We start from the raw sequence: 19,425 nt of genomic DNA, 5'->3' as shown, positions 1-19,425 counted from the left end.
TAATTATTGTTTTAGTGCATTTGAGAAATACAGATGGCAATAATAATAATTCTCCCTAATAATAATAATAATTCTCCCTTTCTTGATTTGAAACGCCTGTGTCATGTTTGAGGATATGTATTAAGCAAGACTTTTGCTGGTTAAATGATGTGGGAACTTGCTCATGTTTGCAGATCACTGGTAGTTGGCTTGGTGTAATTAGGAGCAGGTTTCAGGTCATGATCTAGTGAGGTTTTTGTGTTGATTCCTTTGCTGTATTTCAGCATAGATGCATTACACAGTAGTCTTGTCTGTACCCTGAGTGCCTTACCCTGTCAGTGTGACACCTCTGACACCTGGCTGTGCCTCACTCCACTGCTGGCATCCTTTCCAGCCTGACCCTCAGTGAACTCTGAGCTTGGATCCATCATCACCCAGCTCTGCTTTTCTGGAGACAGTGGGGCTGTGAAACCTCTGTGTGTTCATTGTTGTGTTTTGGACTTTTGGTGGGTGATCCTCACTCAGCACTCAGGTGTGCCCCGTGATTTGTCACAGAACATGGGGCTGGGGCCAGAGGTGGCCCTGCAGCAGCTTGGCCTTCCCTTAGGAGCCTTCCTGCCCCTTTTGCATCTGTGGTGCAGAACAGCTGATGGTAATCACTATAAACATTAATTATGAGCTGATAGACAAGGGTATAATCAAAGCAGGGATTAATTATGACAGCGATCCAACATCCAGATCTTTAAACCAGCTGATAAATCTCTGCCTTTGATTAATATCAGGGAAATATAATAGGAAAACTTCATTGCCAAGGGCTCTAATTGTCCAGTTCTGTGCTCAGTAAGTGTTAAAATGCAATAGCTGGACAAAGAAATGAGACAAACAAAAGTCTGCACTGAATTAATGCTCCAGCAAAATGTTTGAGTAACATATGTCTTAACCTGGCTAGAGTCCTAAAGTAGGAGTAAGAGACTTTAATTGGATGATTGATGAGTGCTTCGGGAGAGGGCTGTGGATGCACAGTGACTGCGAGGTGACAGGAGCTGTCTGAGAGGGGACAGGAGCTCGGGAGGAGCGGCAGGGAAGGCCACCTGCCCTGGAGGCAGCACAAGCAGCCCTGGCTCGCTGGGGTTGTTTCTACCAGGAAGGTTTAAGAGCTTTGTGCTTGGCTGTCTCACAAAAAATTATGCAAAATATCCAGCTGCTTCCTGCAGTGCTCAGGAGCTATAAAACGCTGGGATTTTTGCTAGTAAACAACAGAAAATGATTTGCTCTGAAGCAGTACAAGCCTTACACTGGTGATTGGTGACTGGTGCTGACACTGAACTTCCCAGGGCACTTTGTGATAATTAGAAGCATCTACAGTGTTAAGCATTTTTGTTGGGTGATTCTTGGCCAAGTGGGTGCCAGTTTTCCTGTGAGAAAGGTCCCTTATGCATGTGTGACTGCAAATTTCAGTTTAGACATCACTGCTACATCTTCTGAGGTTCTGATATGAGATAACGAGCATGGCCAAATCCTGGTTCAGTTCTCCTTGAGTGTTTGTGAAGTAGAATTTTGTCTGTGATACTCTAGGAATTGGGTTCCATTATCATAATCATCTATTTTTCCAGCTGTGGTGGGGTAGCTTTTTTGCTCTCACATAGGCAGAGGATGTTCTTTCAATAAACCATTGCAAGATTATTTTGAATATTACTTTCTATTTCCAGTAAGGTATTGACAGCCAAGCCTTTCTTTAGGTGCTATTTAAATTTTTATATCCCAACATTTCTGTGCCCATCAAGCCCTCTTTAGACATTGCTGCAGTTTTCTCCTTTGCCAGCCTTAGTGGCACTTCTTGCCCCCAAGCAGAAAATAAATACTGTGCTTTTCAAAACATTTTCTGTCTGCACCCTGTGGCAGGTCATTGAGTATTGGCTGTGAAATGGTCTGAGGTGAATTTACAGAATCTAGGTTAAATAATCATTATTATGTCCCAGTTTCAATTGTGTCCCAGATATGAACATTATGCTATGTAGTCAATTCAGATAAATTAATAGTGAATCTGTTTCACATCTGATTATTAGTTTCTCCTGACATGATACTTGATTAAATTTTTTAAATCTTCTATAATTTGAAGTATTTCTGAATTTGTTTTTAGATTTTTCTCTCTTGTTTTTTTTAATGGCTATTGGCAAGAAAAAGGTGAAAATGTCACTTTGCATGGAGAAGATGTAATTCTGAATAAGTTTTGAGTAATGTGAAATATTTTTGCATTCATGGCAGTACAGTACCTTAGTAAGTAGAATTTGGAAATTGGAAATGTTGCTTGCTGGGTCAAAAATTGCATTTCAAAAGCACCTGGATACCAAAGCAATGTGTTTCCCACAATGGTCATCATTGCTGTTCTCAGTGAAGGCTGAGGAGCCAGGCTCCCATTCAGCAGGGACTGTCTGAGTGTCAGAGTGTGCCTGTTCCATTTGCAGGAGTCTCAGCAGCCTGCAGAAATAATAATGCTGTGCCAAAGAAAAGCACCCCTGCCCTGGCAAACAGGACTTCAATCCCAGTCATTGTCTGTGTGTCAGGTGTAATGCATTGGGTTAGGATAACCTGAACCAATACTTCTGTTTTAATGAGACAGGTGGGTAGAAATTTCCCAAAAAGGTATTTAAGGTTATAAATGTGCTTGGGATGGCTGTGGTGTTGAATATTTGTAGTGTAGTGTATCACAATTAGATAAAGCAACAATAACCTGAGAAACTGGGGCTGTGGTGAAGGGGAGAGGTGAAAAGAAGCAGAGGAGCTGTATGAGGTTCTCAAGTGTTTGTGTCCTGAACAAGAAGTGCAAGTGTGAATCCTGGAAGCTGCTGAGGGCACAGGTGGCTGTAGAAGACTCTAACCCTGTGCTTCCCCAAACAGGTGGAAGGACAGCCCTGCTTAAGTGACATAAATCTTTGTGCTGTGCATAACCAGAGCTCAGGAAGCACAGAGCCTCCAGCTTTGTGGAAGAGTTTCAATGTATTTGAATATTTGTATTTCTGCTTCAATGTATTTGATATGCTAGTGACAGTAAAGGTGTATCATAATCAGTGGGTGATGTCCTAATGAAATGAATTGCAGATACATTTGTGAGCAAATGTCAAACAGCCTGTTAACATCAGCTTTGCTGCAGAAGAGGGGCACCAATCAGTGCAGTGTTTTGGAAAGAACCAATATGTTTGGAATAGTGGAACTATAAAAGAAAAAGTAGTTTGAATGCACTGAACAAAAGAAGTCCTTTCCCAACATCTTGGTGTTGATCTTTTTGTCTTTGCTGTAGTAAATAGCATTTACTTGGCCTGTTAGCTTATTATCTTGTTATTAGGAAAAGTACTTCATGTACAGGTTTAATTTTAACCCAAACATAACTGACATCCAAACCTGATATAAGGATGAATCACACAAATGACAGTGTTTTCTTACAAAGTAGGGATTTTTTGTAAATTTTACTTCTCATGGAAAATACAAATTCAGGTGCATTGTACTGCAGAGAGTTTGGTGTGGGGGAATCTGCACTGAAAGCACTCTGAGTCCTTCCACTTCAACAGTCATTAAATAAAAGACAAGAAGATGATGGAATCCAAGGAAGGCACTGAGGTGACAGTGACCTGCTTTGCTAAATCACAATAACTGCTTTAGGATCTGACACTGCAGGAGCTAACCTTGAAAGTGCTGAAAACCTCAAATTTGTGACATTAGCAGAGCAGAAATGAAAAAGCTATGAATCACTGTTAGAACAAGCTTGTGTATTATTTCATAGTGATAAATTTAAAAGTGTCTCCAGCAATCTGCATGTGAAACCCTGGGCACTAATAAACAGCCACAAATTTGAGCACTGCTTGCAGAATGCCCAGAGGAGGAAGATACCTCAGGGTCAACATGTGTGGTGCTGAGACTTCTGGCTTTGTTATTTTTTCCCATTGGTCTTGGGCAGGACCTTTTCAGATGTGCTCACTGGTACCTGATGCGTTCATGACAGCCTCATTTTCCCTCCTACTGATTCTCATTGTCTAAATTGCCAGTTGAGAAATGATTTCATGTCTTTCTGGTCAGAACAATATTGGGCCTAAACTAAGCTGCAGGTTGTGAGATGTAGTTTCATTGATGGGAAGGAACCATGGTCTATTAACACAAAATGGAGCTTTCATCTGGATCTGTAACCTCCACCTAAAACTGCTAAAACTGAATTTTTTTGTTAGGGTTTCCGACCTCATTTGCTGTGTCTATGTTGGCTGAAGGTGTGGAGGAAAGGGGAAAATACAACTTTTGGCTTTATAAGTACCTTACTCTACATCTTTTTCTTTCTTTGTGGTAAGTAATAGTGACAATCTAAACATCAACAAAAAGCAAACAAGCAGCACCCACCTCCCCAAATTAGAGCCAGTGGCAGAGTTGAGATTTCTCTGCTGCCTTATTGTGTGTACCTGAAAGATGCACTTTCCTCAGAGAGTTTTGGACTAGAGGAGGAGGAAATTAATTCTATTTGCCTCATTGTTTCCTTCCTGGACAAACAGGAATGAAAATCCCCCAGGTGGGACACCCAAAATTTTGAAGCTCTGATAGAGACAGATGTGAGCCATGACCAGGACGTGGCACCCAAGGATGAGCCTGGGCAGGGCTGCAGCAGTGATCATTAATTAGAATCATTATTAATGACCTAATCATCATTAATGAATGTGCAAAGGCTGCACTCAGGCTGGTTGTAGTGAGGTGACTGAAATCCATCCCACAGCTTAGCATTTCCTGCTGTTATTTGATGGGATTGTCTTCTCCTTGGATAATAGTGTGGGGAATATGGGGATTGACTGAATGTGGCAGAAAGTTGTCTTAATTTTTGTAGCTCACACCTCTAATTCTGTGATGAAAGAAGTGATTGTGTTGTTTGTGAGGAATACTTCTGGAGTTCTGTCTGGCACAGCAGAGTTTTCATAGGTGGCAGTAGCAATAGCTGTTGGTCTAATGGGCAGTCATTATCAGGAGGAATTAAGTTGTTCTTTGCAGTAAAATTATCCAAGGGGAAATTGCAGTACCAAAGCTGTTGCTTGGAGTTATTTGCCTTTCCACTGATTGGGTTTCATTACATTCTTTCATGATGCTGAACTTGAAATTTCTTTGCTGATTTGTTTGCACTAATAGCCAGCTCTGCTGCTGATGTTGTGTTACATTCTTCTGGGGACATGACCCTCGACGCTTTTGGAAGTTTCTTTATCTCAGTTTCCCACAAATTTTTATAAGTGTCTCTTAAGCCATTTTATATCTATTTATCAAAATATTTATATATTTATCAAAATATTTATATATTTCAAAATATTTATATATTTCAAAATATTTTTATATATTTGACATATATCAATATTTTATTAATATTTATATATTTTTATCAAAATATTGCGTGGTACTGCAGCAGTTTTGTTTGAGTCATGTTTTAGGCCCTCTGCTCTCCCTGCACAGCCTGCATGGTACATTCCAGTTATATCAATTCTTATCTTCTCTCTGCTTCCTTTCCCTCAAATCTGTCCACCCCTTATTTGTTTCATCTGTTATTTATGTTTCATCCTACTGTATATTTCCCTTTGCAGCAAAATTATCATTTTGTCTGAAGGCTTTATGATGGTGTCTGCAGTGCATTCCCTGTAGAGATTCTTCAGTATCAAATTCTTCACTTTGCTTTTTACCTTTTAGGCAGACAATAACAATCAAAAATCCATCTGGGAAAGTTGGGAATCAACTCATGATGGATCTGATTCCTAATGGATACCACAATGAGGTACATCTGTGCTTTATGCCATCCATCCTTCCTGGATGCTGAAAAGCAGAGAACACATGGATCTCTTGGTTTTTACAGCATTTCTCTGTGGAAGTGAATGTTCAGGCCATTTTGGAGACTTCACAGAAGACAAATGACAATTCAAATCCTTTGAAACTCTTTTCCAGGGTTGTATCCAGTCCAGGGCACACCCCAGCAGTTATTCCAGATGTTCTTAGGCCAGGAGTGCTTGCTGATGCCTTTGGAAAGCAGCAGGGCTGTAAAAGGGGCTGTGTTCAATGTGGCACTCCTAAATTAGGTTGTATGCCAATATTCCCTTCAGAAACACAGGCTGGTGTAGAGAACTGTTCTCCTTCAGGAGAAACAAGGTGTGGTGTGTCCTGAGCTGCAGAGAAATCCCTGTCCTTGAGGGGCTCTCACTGCTCCTGACCTTGGGGTTTATTTTTCAGTTGTGCTCAGAGCACCAGGCTGGCAAATGAATTGGTGTGGTGAAATTATAGAAGAGAGGATGTGAAAAGCAACTTAGCATGGACACTGGCTTGGTGATTAGTTTAGCTCATCAAGGTGCTTATATTTGGTGGGGTAAGTGCCAGTTGCTTTGAGCTCTGTAGTGATTCAATGGTGTTTTAGGCCAGTATGTGGAACAACTGAAAACTGAGCCCTGTTGGGTCATACCTAAAAATATGTTGGGTCATGGATGTGCTCCTATCCACACAATGTTTGTTGAAAAAGACTGCAGCCACTACTTAGAACGAGTAGCTACCAAAAGGGGAGCTACCTCTGCTGCAGTAAATGTAAAATTCTACAACAGGGGGTACAGCAAAGCCCAGGGCTCAGAGCTGTGACCCGGGGGATCCTGGCTGGGGGGGCAGCAGGGGGAGGCCAGGGGCTCCCCGAACAACATGGGGAGAAACTTGGTTCAGGCTGAAGGCTGCCCCTGCTGTGAGCAGGGCGTGGAGCCCTCAGGTGTTCCCTCCCAGCTCAGTACAAACATGAATTCCCCAGGCAGCTGTGGAGCCCTCAGGTGTTCCCTCCCAGCTCAGTACAAACAGGAATTCCCCAGGCAGCTGCATAGTGCAATGTGCTGTGGCATTCCCCAGGCAGCTGCATAGTGCAATGTGCTGTGGCATTCCCCAGGCAGCTGCATAGTGCAAGGTGCTGTGGCATTCCAGCCTGGCTGGCTGCACAGACACCAAATGCTGTCCTTCCTTCGGATCATCCACTCCTGAAGGGCTGCTCTTTCTCTTTTTTGGTTTTTTTCCTTTTTTTTTTGGTAACTTGTTTAACAGGTTTTCTATTCCTTCTCAGCTGTTCCAATGTATTTAAGGAGAATCAAATCCCTTCAGTCAATTTTAATTCCATATTGTATTTAGAATAAGTACTATAAGATTCAATTGTCTTCAATGACAATATTTGTTTTGTTAGACCTTCAAGTAATTTTCGGGTTTTTTTTTTTCTTTCTCCTCTTTTTTTTGGTAGTAGTCAGCTTTAGGAAATGTTTCCTTGTATATTTAGAGAATGACCTTCAGTACTGATAACATTTTGTTGTAGTGCACTTTTTTTTTGTGCACTGTTTAAATAATAAATTGTAAATCAACACAGTTAAATGAGATATGACTGCACAGATTTCTGTATAAATTGGGAAACTTCACCACCTGCTCTGCAAGGACAACCTTTACCAATTGTTGCTATTTTTCTGCTTCAGAAAACCTTTCCAGAGGAATTCCAAATCTCTCACGTCCCAGATCATTAAGCTATGTGAGCAAATAGTCCTTGTACTGCAGAGTGCTTGAGTAGCACAAGGATGTTCTTCTTTTTTGTGCTAACTTTTTCTAAGCCACTACTTTGAAAATGTTTGGAGGAACAAAATACCAGAGAAATTCTAGGCAGAACAATTTGTGGTTCAAAACACCTAGAAAACAGTTTAAAAAAAAGTACTGTTCTTCTTTTTTGTATCCATAGCATGTTAGTTTTATATGTAATTCATACAGTATTAATATTAAATAACTTCAGATATTTATTAAGTTTGAAAAGCAGTTTAATTTTTTTTCTTAAGAAGTGTGAGAACTTTTTTTTTTAATTTAGATTTGGCTAAAATTATCTGTCATATGCAGATGATTATGCAATATCTGCCAGCATCCTACCCTAAGACAGTTTTACCAGATGGTCAAGCGTGTTTCATGTGGCACTTGTTTAAATGCAACTATATCTAATTTTTCCTGTAATTATTAACATCATCTTGCATCTAAGGACTTGATCTGCATTAAATTAACTACTTCTAGACTATTTATGCCACATTTTGTAGTTAAAAGATGGTATTTCAACTCTTATACTTGGCAGCACAAGTATTTTGCTTTAATATCTAAGGGATCTATATTATCATGTCAAAATTTATAGTAGAAATAATAAATATTTTATCCAGTGCTGATTATGCTGTTTATAAAGAAAAAAAGGCATGTTATTTAATTTATGTGAGATTTATTAAACTGATTCTGAGTATTGAAGCAGCAATTGGAGGTACATGTGACAAATACAAACAAAGTCTCTTAAAGATGCATTTGCTTGAATAAAACCCGAAATTAGGGCTGCAGGCAGGCTTGCATTCACATCAGTGATGGAAGATGATAATCAAACAAGATCTTCACTGGCAGATGGACAATTCCATAGTTGTATGACATGATTATTGTTCCACATGTACAGTGGGTACTGTGCTCTTACCCCTGGTCCTTTTCTCTTGAAATTTTGGGTTGCTGCAGTTTCCCTGGGATCATCCTTCAGAATATTCTGGGGTTTGAGCTGATTCTTCTCTTGTGCCCTTCTACAGCCATCCTGCTTAAAGGTTAAACAATGATCTCTGCAGGAAAAACTAGTTTAGCATGTAGATAAACCCCAGTCCCATGGGTGGCTGAACCCCAGTCCCATGGCTGACATGGTTAAGTCAGCCATGTGGTGCCCAACATGCAATTTGGGCTTTTAATGTTGATTTCTGAGCTTCAGGCTGCAATTTTGCCATGAGTACCATAGTTGGCAGTTTCTCATTTTTTATTGGGCATAAAAAGTAATAATATGGGGCTGTTATTAGCTACAGAATAAAGCACTGTTAGCACTCACTTTTTATGTTAAATCCAAGTACTGCATTGATTTTGCAGTAGGAAGACATGCAAGTCAGAAATGCAGTAAACAATGAGCCATCAACAAAGCATTGGCTCTGGCTGTGAAAGAGAATTGCAGAGTTCCAGTCAGAAATAACAGAAGGAAGGACATAAAAGAAAACAGTAGAGAGAGAAAACAGGAATAAATGTAAGTAAAATAATATTGAAAACACATTCAGTCACTGAGAGGATTTTTAGTGCATTCACTGCTTGCTATGGGGCATCATCCTGTGTATTTCAGTACCAGGTTTTTTGAGAGCAGGAGCTGGAAAGCTTGGCCTGTATTTTTAGGATGCTTCCAAGAAAAGCAGTAAATACACCCCTGAGTCTGCTTGTACCTGGAGTTAATGGCCATAATCGACAGCAGCTGCAGTCTGACACCCTGCTGGGCACAAAAGGAGCTGACCCTTTAACCAGCAGCACTAAAGCACAAAGCTCATGTAGCAGCAAGGGGAGGAAAGTTGAAATTGTCAGGGAGATGAAGTGCAGCCCAACCTGTCCATGTAGCACTGGGTCAGGCAGAATGAAATTCAACATCACTTGCAGGGAGCTGTGTCTCAGAGTTTGCTGTTTAGTGGCACTAAATTCATATTAAAACATAAAATTGAAGTGACAGGAAAAAAAACGTTTTCAGCATGGTTCTTGTGGACAACAGGGCTTGTGAAAGATGTTTTAGCTGTGTAATTTATTCCTGGATAATTGTCATTGGGGGAAAAATGGTTTAGGAACGTTTTCCACCCATGGGGGGAAAATGATTTAGCCCAGGTTTAAACATAGATATTAGTGATTCTATTTATTACTTTAAGAAGAAAAAGTAATGCTCTCGTGAGCTATTAGTTATGGAATCTGTTATGTGTTATTTTATATGGGGGTGAGGCTGCCCAGTTGTCCAGGCCCAGACTCTCAGGACACGGGAGGAGGGAGAGGTTTCATGGCTTTCACCTGGTGAGCTGCCCACAGCTTGCTTTTGTGGGATTCCCTCTTGCCTTGGAGACACAGCTTGTGCAGTAAAACCCTTGCTATCAAATGCATTTTTGAGGCTGAAGGAGAAGTTTTTCTTTTATTCAGGCAAGGTGTTCTTTTGTGCTTGGCATCTGTCTTTACATTTTTCTTTTTGAACTACATTACAGTACACAATTGTGCAGCCTGGTGCCTGCTTACTAAAACCCCTTTATTTTCCAGGGTTTCCCCAAATTCTCTGTAATTTTGCAGTTGTTTTTAATGACCATAACATTCTACACTTATAATATCTAAACAAAAACACTAGGATGGGCTATCAGCAAATCCTGGAAGGACTGTAATGTATCAGGATTGATCCAGGAGTAATTTTCATCCACCTGGGGATGAGTTAGGATGTTGTGTGGGCAGGAATAACCTGAGGAATGGGTGCACACTGCATCTCTCCTGGCAAGAGGTGTCAGTTTGGGATCACTGCTCCCCAGTGGCTCACAGTTGCTTTTATTTCCTTAATAAAGCTCCATATTAAATTAAATTGAATCCTTTAAGGTTGCAGGTATTTCAAAAGACTGTGTGTACTGTGCTACAGATGCTGGTTGTAAATCAAAATACTGATGGGCAGTGGTAATAATGATGGAATATTCCATCCTCTCTTTGTTGGTTTTTCGAATTATTTTAGGAATTGAGAACTGATTTGTGGTTGGAGCTTTTACCCATCCCATCTCCAGCACCAGGAGCTGGTGTGGTGGTGAGCAGGGGTAAAGATGAGCTGTGCTTTTCAGGGTGGCACAAACAAGCACTGAGGATGCTGTTTGCTCAATAGATGCCCTTGCTGGTGGTTGTGGCTCTCTGTGCTAAAGGACACGCAGGTGCTGTGATGACACCAGGGATGTTCCTGCTGCTGAGCAGGAAAGGGACAGCACTGAGTGTTGGAGTCAGGTTGTTCCTGACCTAGGGAAATGATTGGAGCTCTCCCAGCAGCTCCCACTCCAGGAAATGGAGAGCCAGAAGTTCCTGCTGGACTGGAAGAGGCTGAAGGCAGTTAACTGGAGTGTTTGAGTGGATTGCCAGGCACCTCTTTGCCTGCATAGCAGAGATGGTCATTAATGGCAGATAACCATTACTGAGATCGTGTATTCAAGAGAAAATAATGAGCTGGTTTTCAATAATTCAAGTATTTCTCTTTTCCAGCCATTGCTTTTCTTCCACCTTTTGTGTACACAGGCTTTTCCTCTTTAACCCATCTGATCTTTTACTTGGAAGAACTGCAATAAATGGAGGTGTTCATCCTTTCTTCTGACAGACAATTGTGTGGAACTCGAGGCTCTGCACTGATTCCAAGGAATTGGTGTCATTTGTTGTGGACACACTCTATGAATCTGTAGCCTCTCTTGTTTTTTTGTAGTATGTAACCCATTTTTATTTTTCCTTCCTTCCCCCCACTCAGCCCTCTGGTTTTGGTTTTTTTTTCCTCTGTTTTCTTCCCTTTTCTTTTTGACTTGTTTTCCTTCTCCCCTCTCCCTTTTTGCTTTCCAGCTTCAGTTATTTCAGAACATGTTGTTATGGATCCCTTTTATTCTCATGTCAGCATTTCAATCCTCATCAAAGATCCCATCAGCTAAAACCAGATTCTGTACTCACACATAAACCCCCACCCAAATTCTCTGATGTTGTTATGAAGGGCTCAGACACATTTTTCCTTCAGGGAAGAAGGAGAGAAGTGGGAAGGGGAGGAGGGGTTGCTGCTGGAGAGTCTCTTAATTTCATCCATTTTAAACCTGATATTTTGTCTACATTGCCACTGCCACCCAACTTCTGGGCTCTTTCAGCCAGTTCTTTTCTTCTTTCAGCACTTGGCTATCCACCTGCACAGAGTTTCCTGCTCTGTCAAGAATTAAATAGTTTACTCCCTCAATTCCACTGCAGTGGAATTTATTTTTTTCCCCCCTTGCTTTTGCTTCTGTTGCAGCTTTCATGCCATTGCTTCATCCTTAAGTGGTGCTTTATGTCAGATGAGGGACAGATACTTTTCTGAAAAATGAGGGCCCCCTCAGTCATGAAGAAGTCCTGAGCTCATTACTCTGTGCAAGGAAAGCTCAACAAAAGCTGGGATGAGAAAGAGCTGCTCGATGGCAGAAACAAAACATAACTTCCAGTGGATTTGTCTTGGAGTAAAAGTAATGGATGGCCTCTCTTGAGCAGGTAACCTATCGATTACAGCACAGCCAGAGCACTCTCAAATCCCTACCAGCCTTTCCCTCTAATGGATATTAATGTCTCCAGCTTTTCTCATGTTGCTCTGGAGAAATATTTAAGGGTTACAGCCAATGTAAAAAGAACTGCTCAACAGTTCTGGTATCTTCTGACTTTAAGAGCCACTTAATCAACTTTGTAGTTGTCTAAGGATACTGATTAATTTGCATTCATGTTATGTAATTTAAAGATAAAATGATTCATGTTTCATCTCTTAAAAAAAATCTGCAGAGGCTTCCTTCTACTGTCTGAAGAGAGATTACATAAAGAAATGTGCTACTGAGTGCATTTATCAACTAGAAAAAGGCTCTCCTTTTATCTGAGTAGCTTTTCTAAGTGTTTCTGTTTCCTTTTCCCACTGTGTTTTATATAAATTCGTGAACATCAGGAATATAATTTCTGACATATCACTGGGGACAGATCTGGAGGGATGAACACTGTTGCCCTTGCACATCAGTGGAAGGCTGGGGATGTTGAGCCTTTACCAAGGCAGCTGTTCCCAAAATCTTCAATCATTGTTGAATAAGCTAACAAATAGGAATTGTTGCAAACAGAGCAGGTATCTCATCTCTGCATTGTTCAGTTTGATTTCTCTTGTGTATCTACTGCAGGGTAGGTTTTCAGTTACTACAGAGTGATAAATATTGATTAATGTACACATTTCCTATAAACATACACATGTAAGTATATATATATGTATATAAAAGGTGATATCATAAATAGGTATAAAAGAAACCTGTTGGAGTACATGTCAGCTTCTTATATTACCAAAGTTAAGTGAAAAAGGTTAAATGTTCTCTGCACCTGATTATCTGTTGTTAAAAATGAAAAAGATTTAATTACTCAGGGTTTTATATTCATGTTTAATAGACAATCTTTCACCTGAGTACAATTTTACACTCAGGACAGAGCTCTGTCTCAGTTTGCATTGCTTCTGCTGGTAGACTTAGTTGATCAAGAAGATTTTTTGGATAAAACCCTCTGGTTTCCTCCCAAATAATGCTTTCTTTTGGTAGTTTTGTTTTCTTTTTTTAAATTATTTTTTGGCCCTCAGAGTTCCAGCCCCCTCTCTGTCCCCTTTTACTTCTTTTTTTACTTCTTCCCTGCCTACTTGTGCTCCTCCAGAAAACTTCTCTGTGCCAGGTCTTGGCACAGCTCGTGTCTCTGCAGAGCTTCTCAGGGAGTTTTGTTTTCCAGCTTCTGAACAATGATCAAAGCTGTCAGTTCTATTTCATCCATGTGCAATTTCTTCCTTACTCTCACAATTCTTTTATCTTTGTTTCAACTACCAGCAGCTCCAAAAGTCAGATTCCCTCTATGAATATGCATAAAAGTTGTGTTTGGCTGCTCCCTTGTAGCAGGATTGTTCTCCATCCACCTTTCAAGCCCTGCAGAAGTTGGGAAGTCAGGGGAGGTTTGAAGTTGTTCTGTCCAGAGGCTGAGGGGTCCTGCATCCCTCTGCAGTACAGGGATGTCTGTGGCTGGCTCAAGAGTTTTCTTTACCTTCTTCCATTCTTGAAACTGCTCCTCAGGGATTGCCCCCCCTCAGTGCCTCCACAGCAGCTTGGAGTCAGGGAATTCCTCAAGTTTTGTGTCTCTGTGCTTTCTTTTTATCTCTGCTTTGGTTGTAAAGTTATGCTTTTTAATCTTGTTTAGCTATCTGGGTCTTTTAAAACCATTTTCATGTCATTCTCTCCACCACACAGAAAAAGTCCAGTTTTAGTATTTCTCAATTAGATCATTTTTGGCTGGTTTTTGAATTCTACTGAAATGGAGGTTTAATTAGTTGGATACAGTGCCAAAATTTATGTGATTTTTCAGCAACTTGTTTTTATTTATAAAATAAGTAGTTGTAACTTCAATCAATTTGATTCCATAATATTGAAAGCTAATCAGCTCTGTTGTGTGTTGAGTGTGCATGGAAAGAATTTCATTGCTTGATGCTTTGTCTGCAACTGTAAAGCCAGAGGCCAAATATTTGGAAAAAAAAGCTTTCTAAAACCAGGTTACTTCATTAACTCACAGCTAGTGTGCAGGGCTTTGATTAGAGTTAAACCTCACAGGATGCTGTGGGTTGGAAGGGACCTTTAGGGTCTTGTTCCACCCCTGCCATGTCAGGGACACCTCCCACTGCCCCAGGTTCCTGTCCAGCCTGGCCTTGGGCACTGCCAGGGATCCAGGGGCAGCCCCAGCTGCTCTGGGCACCCTGTGCCAGGGCCTGCCCACCCTGCCAGGGAACAATTCCTAATTCCCAATATCCCATCCAGCCCTGCCCTCTGGCAGTGGGAGCCATTCCCTGTGCCCTGTCACACCATGCCCTTGTGTGAGAGAGCCTCTCTGCAGGCACTGGGAAGCTGCTTTAGGTTCTCCCCACAGCTCTGTGATAATTTGGACGTTGTGGTTGTGCCAGAGCCATGCCTGGGTGTGTGACCATCCCCACGTGGGGGTTGGAATGCCTGGCTCAGAAGGGGAAGGGCAGTGAGGGCTTGCTTAGGCTGGCTCAGTGACACACTGTGTGCTGAACCTATGGATAAAGATTCCAATTCTTTCCCATTAATGCCCTGTCCGTTGTCATTACAGGACGCCTTGAGCTTGCTCACATAGTGCGTTGAGGTTTGGTGAGTGACGCTTCTTTTCTCAGAATATTGCTCCCATCCTTGCCTGCTGAATGCAATCCACAAGCTGGGGGTGTCAGTCTGGAGAAAAGGAAAAAAAAAAGTGTCTGAGCAGCAACATTTGTCTCCTTGATGTTTAAAAAAAGGCACTCGGGGTAGTGGCTCTCGGTTCAGTTCTCACTTTTATCCTGCACTTAAACTTCTGATTAAGGTCATGCAGGACACCTTGTCATCTTTGCACCACTTAGCTTGACTTTTATCTGATGCTGAAGAACTTGCTAAGTTGTCTTTGAAGAATAATGTTCTGGGGAAAATGGATCTAAATGGATATATTGGGTAAAATAAATTCACCTGCAGGCCTGTGAAAAAGCACTGTAAATCTTGCCATGACCCTGTTCACTAAGGAGGTTTGTTGATAGCATTATATTAAATCAGGAGCAGCAGAGGAAGCTATAGAGATATTCAGCAGTAACTGAAGAGGGAGAATTGCACGGCCTGTGGGATTACAGAATATGGAATTTTGTACTTCCAGGTCATTACTTTGAATTCAAATACACTCCTGGTAGTAATAAAAATCTGTTACCAGATGACAGCTCTCCAGTTTCATGTATGAAAGGAGCTGAGGTTTTCTCTCTCTCCACCTGGTAATGGGCAGATGCCTGCTACAGACAGAGTGTCACAAGTGACACCATCAGCTGCTTCTATTGACACCTCAGGGGTGGGCAGCAGATAAATATCTCATTGCACAGTCACCTCTTTGACCTTAGATTAGATTCTTCTCTGGTGTTCAGCAGGGAGCTGTGTGCAGGGAAAAGTTTCAGGGATAATATATCTTCCTCCTTTATATAGCATTGTTCAACAATGAACAGGAGGTAAAAATTGAGGGCAATTTCCAAATTATTGCTCATAAATTAAAGACTGTGTGTTATTCCTTATTTCATGTGGCACCAAACAGGGTTTCAACAAGGGAGGCATCTGAAAGGAGGTGTAATTAATAAGTATTTTGGCATAGGCTAGCATTACTCTTTCTCCCTTATTCTCTGGGGCTTACCATTGTTGACACCACTGAATAAGAAAGCTAATTTATTCTGGATGTGTAGGTGTTACAGAGTATAGCTGCTTTTGAAGGGAAGATGTGGTGTATTTAACATGTCTGATTTAAAGACAGTCGTCCTTTGGTGCTTGCAGAAGAAAATTCTGTGGCAAGTCCCTGTGACTGCTGTGTGACTCACAAAGTGGCAAGTCCTACAGGAGCTCCCAAAAGTGGCTTTTCTCTCCTGAAACCAAATCATGTCTCTCATGCCTTCCCTGGGGTTTGTTTTGCTCTCAGTGTGAGGAGTTTGATGTGAAGCTCTTGTTTAGCACAGGAATAAATGCAAAAAGCAGCCACCTGATGATTGCTGAGGTAGAGGCTACTGAGAGAATCCTCATCTGTCTTGAGACACCTGTGATTGCTGATAACCCAGCTACCATGGGAAAGGACAATGGGGATTGACACAAGATCCTGTGCACATGGGGATGTGTCACAGACATATCTTCTGAAAAGTCCTTTTGCCAGGATCCTTTCTCCTGAGAAGCTGGGAAGCTTCAGCTTCTCCATGTTTTGCTGCTCTGGAATGTGATTTGGAGAATTGTTTACCCAGCATGTGAAACTGTTTTTATTTGATGACCAATGACAGCCACCTGTGTCGAGGCTGTGAGCAGTCACAAGATTTTATCATTTTTTCCATTCCTTTCCTTGCTAGCCTTATGATGAAATCCTTTCTTATCTTCTTTAGTACAGTCTTAATATATAATTTTCTTTTAATATCATATATATCATAAAATAATAATCAGCCTTCTGAAACACGGAGTCAAGGTTCTCATCTCTTCCCTCATCCTGGGACCCTCAAACACCACCACAGGGATGTGTAGGCAGAGGAGGAGGAGCAGGAGCAGCTCCTGGTGGTGCCAGGAGGGCTGCAGGTACAGACATGGCTGTGCCAGCCCATGGGGCAGCACCTGCAGCCAGCTCTTGGCCTGCTTGGAGGTGCTCTCCAGCCCCCTGCCCATGGCTCACCATCAAGCACAGAGAGGGCAGGTGTCCTTTCAGGCCCAACAAACTGCTCTTAGCGGTTGGAAATAATTCAGATACTCTTTGTAAAGTGACAGATTGCACTGGGTACGTACCCTGCCTTTTGCTGGAGGCATTGCCAGTACAGGGGATTTGAGGATGTAAGAGAAGCCTATAGAAAGTCCCCTGCAATTATCTAGGGGTTCAAGAGAAACAATATTACTTTCCTTTGCTCATGATCTTGATGTTCACCTTAAATTCAAGTGTATTATACTTTTTTCTGGATCAGATCTTAAGTAGGCTTCAGAGAAGTAACTTCTGCCACTCTCACAGTATAACCTGTTATGTGCAGCATCTTTGATAAAAGTAATAATTTGTAAACAATGATGAAAATTAATTTATGAGCTCAACATAGGGTGTTTATTGCCCTGATGGCACTAAGGTTAGGCAAAATGTTCAGTACTATGTGGTTTTTTGTTTTCTGTTTGGAGTTTTTGGTATTATTATGAGAAGATTTAAAGAGCAATGCTGATAGATTTTTTAGCATTGGAACCAACGGGAGCCAATAAAATCAGACTTGGCATGGAACAGCAATCTTAATGCTGATGGACATGGCAAACATGCCCAGCTCCACTTGGGGACAGTGGACACAGATGGCAGAACGGATTTTACCATGTGCTGTATGTCTTATTAATTGCTGTGCCCATTACTGGGAACTCCAGAGCCTTCCCCTTTGTTCCACTGCTGTGGGCAGTTTGTCTGGTGTATGTTTGCTGCAAACTATCAGTAAACTAAACAGATTTCTCTCTTTATTTTGTGGATATCGTGGCTTCTCTTTTCTCTATCTCTCTCTTTTCTCTCTCTCTCTTTCTTTCTCTCTCTCTCTTTCTTTCTCTCTCTCTTTTCTTTCTCTCTCTCTTTTCTCTCTCTCTCTCTTTTCTCTCTCTCTCTCTTTCTCTCTCTCTCTCCTTTCTCTCTCTCTCTCTCTCCTTTCTCTCTCTCTCTCTCTCTCCTTTCTCTCTCTCTCTCTCCTTTCTCTCTCTCTCTCTCCTTTCTCTCTCTCTCTCTCCTTTCTCTCTCTCTCTCTCCTTTCTCTCTCTCTCTCTCCTTTCTCTCCCCCTGGACTTGTGCAAGGGACTTGTTTTGGGCAAGAAGATCAAATCCCACCCATTTCAGAGGTGGTTTAGCATTAGACAATATTTGGAGTGACATTCTAAAAACGGGTGAAGTGCATGTGAGATTCCTTAGCAACGTTTGTACCCATGGAATATGGGCAATTTTACCTTTGAGTCCACTCTTTCAGGTTTGTAAAGATGTGGATGACCGGAGATTGTGTGTGATGTGATTCCTTGGGGTGAGCTGCTGCAAAAGCATCAAAATCATTGTGTGGAAAAGCAGATGGACAGACCTCACTGAAATCCCCAAACTGTAAATCTGGAGGGACTCTGCCCCTGCTGCTGCCTGGTGTGAGCCAGACAAAGAAAGCCTTGAGACTGAGTGAAGCATAAAGAATTCTGGGTAAAGTGAGGATATTAAACCAAGAAATGACATGAAACAAAAAGCACAAATTTGATAAATTTTTAATGAATTTTTAAATTTGATAGCAACAAATAATGTGTTGATTGCTATTTTTTTCTGGTCTGACAGCATTATAAGCAGCCAGTGGGTAGCAGTAGGTCCCCTCTGGAGAGCAGTGTGAGTTAAATGTTTCCTCACTCCTGGGCTTGTCCTAACTAGCTGTGCCCTGTTCTGGGGAAGCTGATTGAGTTGTTATTGCCACTCAACAGCATTGCCCCTTACATCTCCAACTGAACCAGAGTCAGGTTTGCTGTGGTGGCAAAAGTGACTTGTAATCAAACCCTCTCTCTGCTGGGACTTAGCTGAACAGTGCTTATGGTTGGAGGCTTGAAATTTAAGTGGGCTGACTCTGGGGGCTTCCAAGCAGTCAGAGAAGTCCTGGAACTGTGACAATTAAATGAGGACATGAAATCTTCTACAAACCCATAAAACCTTGGTGAGCCATGTCCATGGCACAGAACCCCTGGCAGCCAGGCAGGCTGTGCTGGCCCCACAGCAGCTCAGAGGAGGGAGGATGTACAGCACATTTCACCTTCAGCTCACACAGTGCACCTGCCCTGCTGCCTGCTCTGGCTGCTGGCTTCCACTCGTGCATCCAGCATTGGCCAAAGTCGTGTTTTTAACAATTCCAAGCATATCTGTTAAATCTATGGTGCAGCTGGAACTGCAGCTTGGAAAATGACCTTCTTACAAGGCAATTACTGTAAAATGTTGTTCCTTGCAAGCACAACATAAACACACTAATTGCTAAAAGTTTCGTTTCTATTAAATAGCTGTTCTTCAATTATTTAAGAGTTTCAATAAAAAAAAAATAGCAAAAAACCCCCCAAATATTACCAAAATAGCTTTATCTCACATCTTTGTTACCAACACTTTGCATTTCACTTTTCATGCCAGCTTTCACAACATCAGAGTGTGGTACAATTATGAATTTTTAAAAAATGCATCATAATTTTTGACACATTTCTCCCCCCACATTCTTTTCTGTTAGAGGGTGGCACAGGTTTAAATCTCAACAATGATAAGATTTGGACAAGCTAATCAATAGCCCAT

General features: G+C 41.5%; 1 protein-coding gene across 32 annotated transcripts in view; it reads left to right on the top strand.

Moving 5' to 3' along the window:
- RBFOX1 (RNA binding fox-1 homolog 1) overlaps window positions 1–19,425 on the top strand; it is a 1,204,921-nt gene that overhangs the window by 617,636 nt on the left and 567,860 nt on the right. The window contains exon 3 of one of the 32 annotated variants that reach the window (XM_077187112.1): window positions 14,707–14,744. The exons of the other annotated variants lie outside the window; for them this stretch is intronic. The gene's annotated coding sequence lies outside the window, so the exon portion shown is untranslated. The remainder of the gene's footprint in view (window positions 1–14,706; window positions 14,745–19,425) is intronic. 32 annotated transcript variants of the gene reach the window in all.

The sequence above is a fragment of the Agelaius phoeniceus genome, chromosome 16 (assembly GCF_051311805.1).
Source record: "Agelaius phoeniceus isolate bAgePho1 chromosome 16, bAgePho1.hap1, whole genome shotgun sequence".
In the NCBI taxonomy this organism is placed as follows: Eukaryota; Metazoa; Chordata; class Aves; order Passeriformes; family Icteridae; genus Agelaius; species Agelaius phoeniceus.
This window is presented reverse-complemented; position numbering and strand designations above follow the sequence as displayed.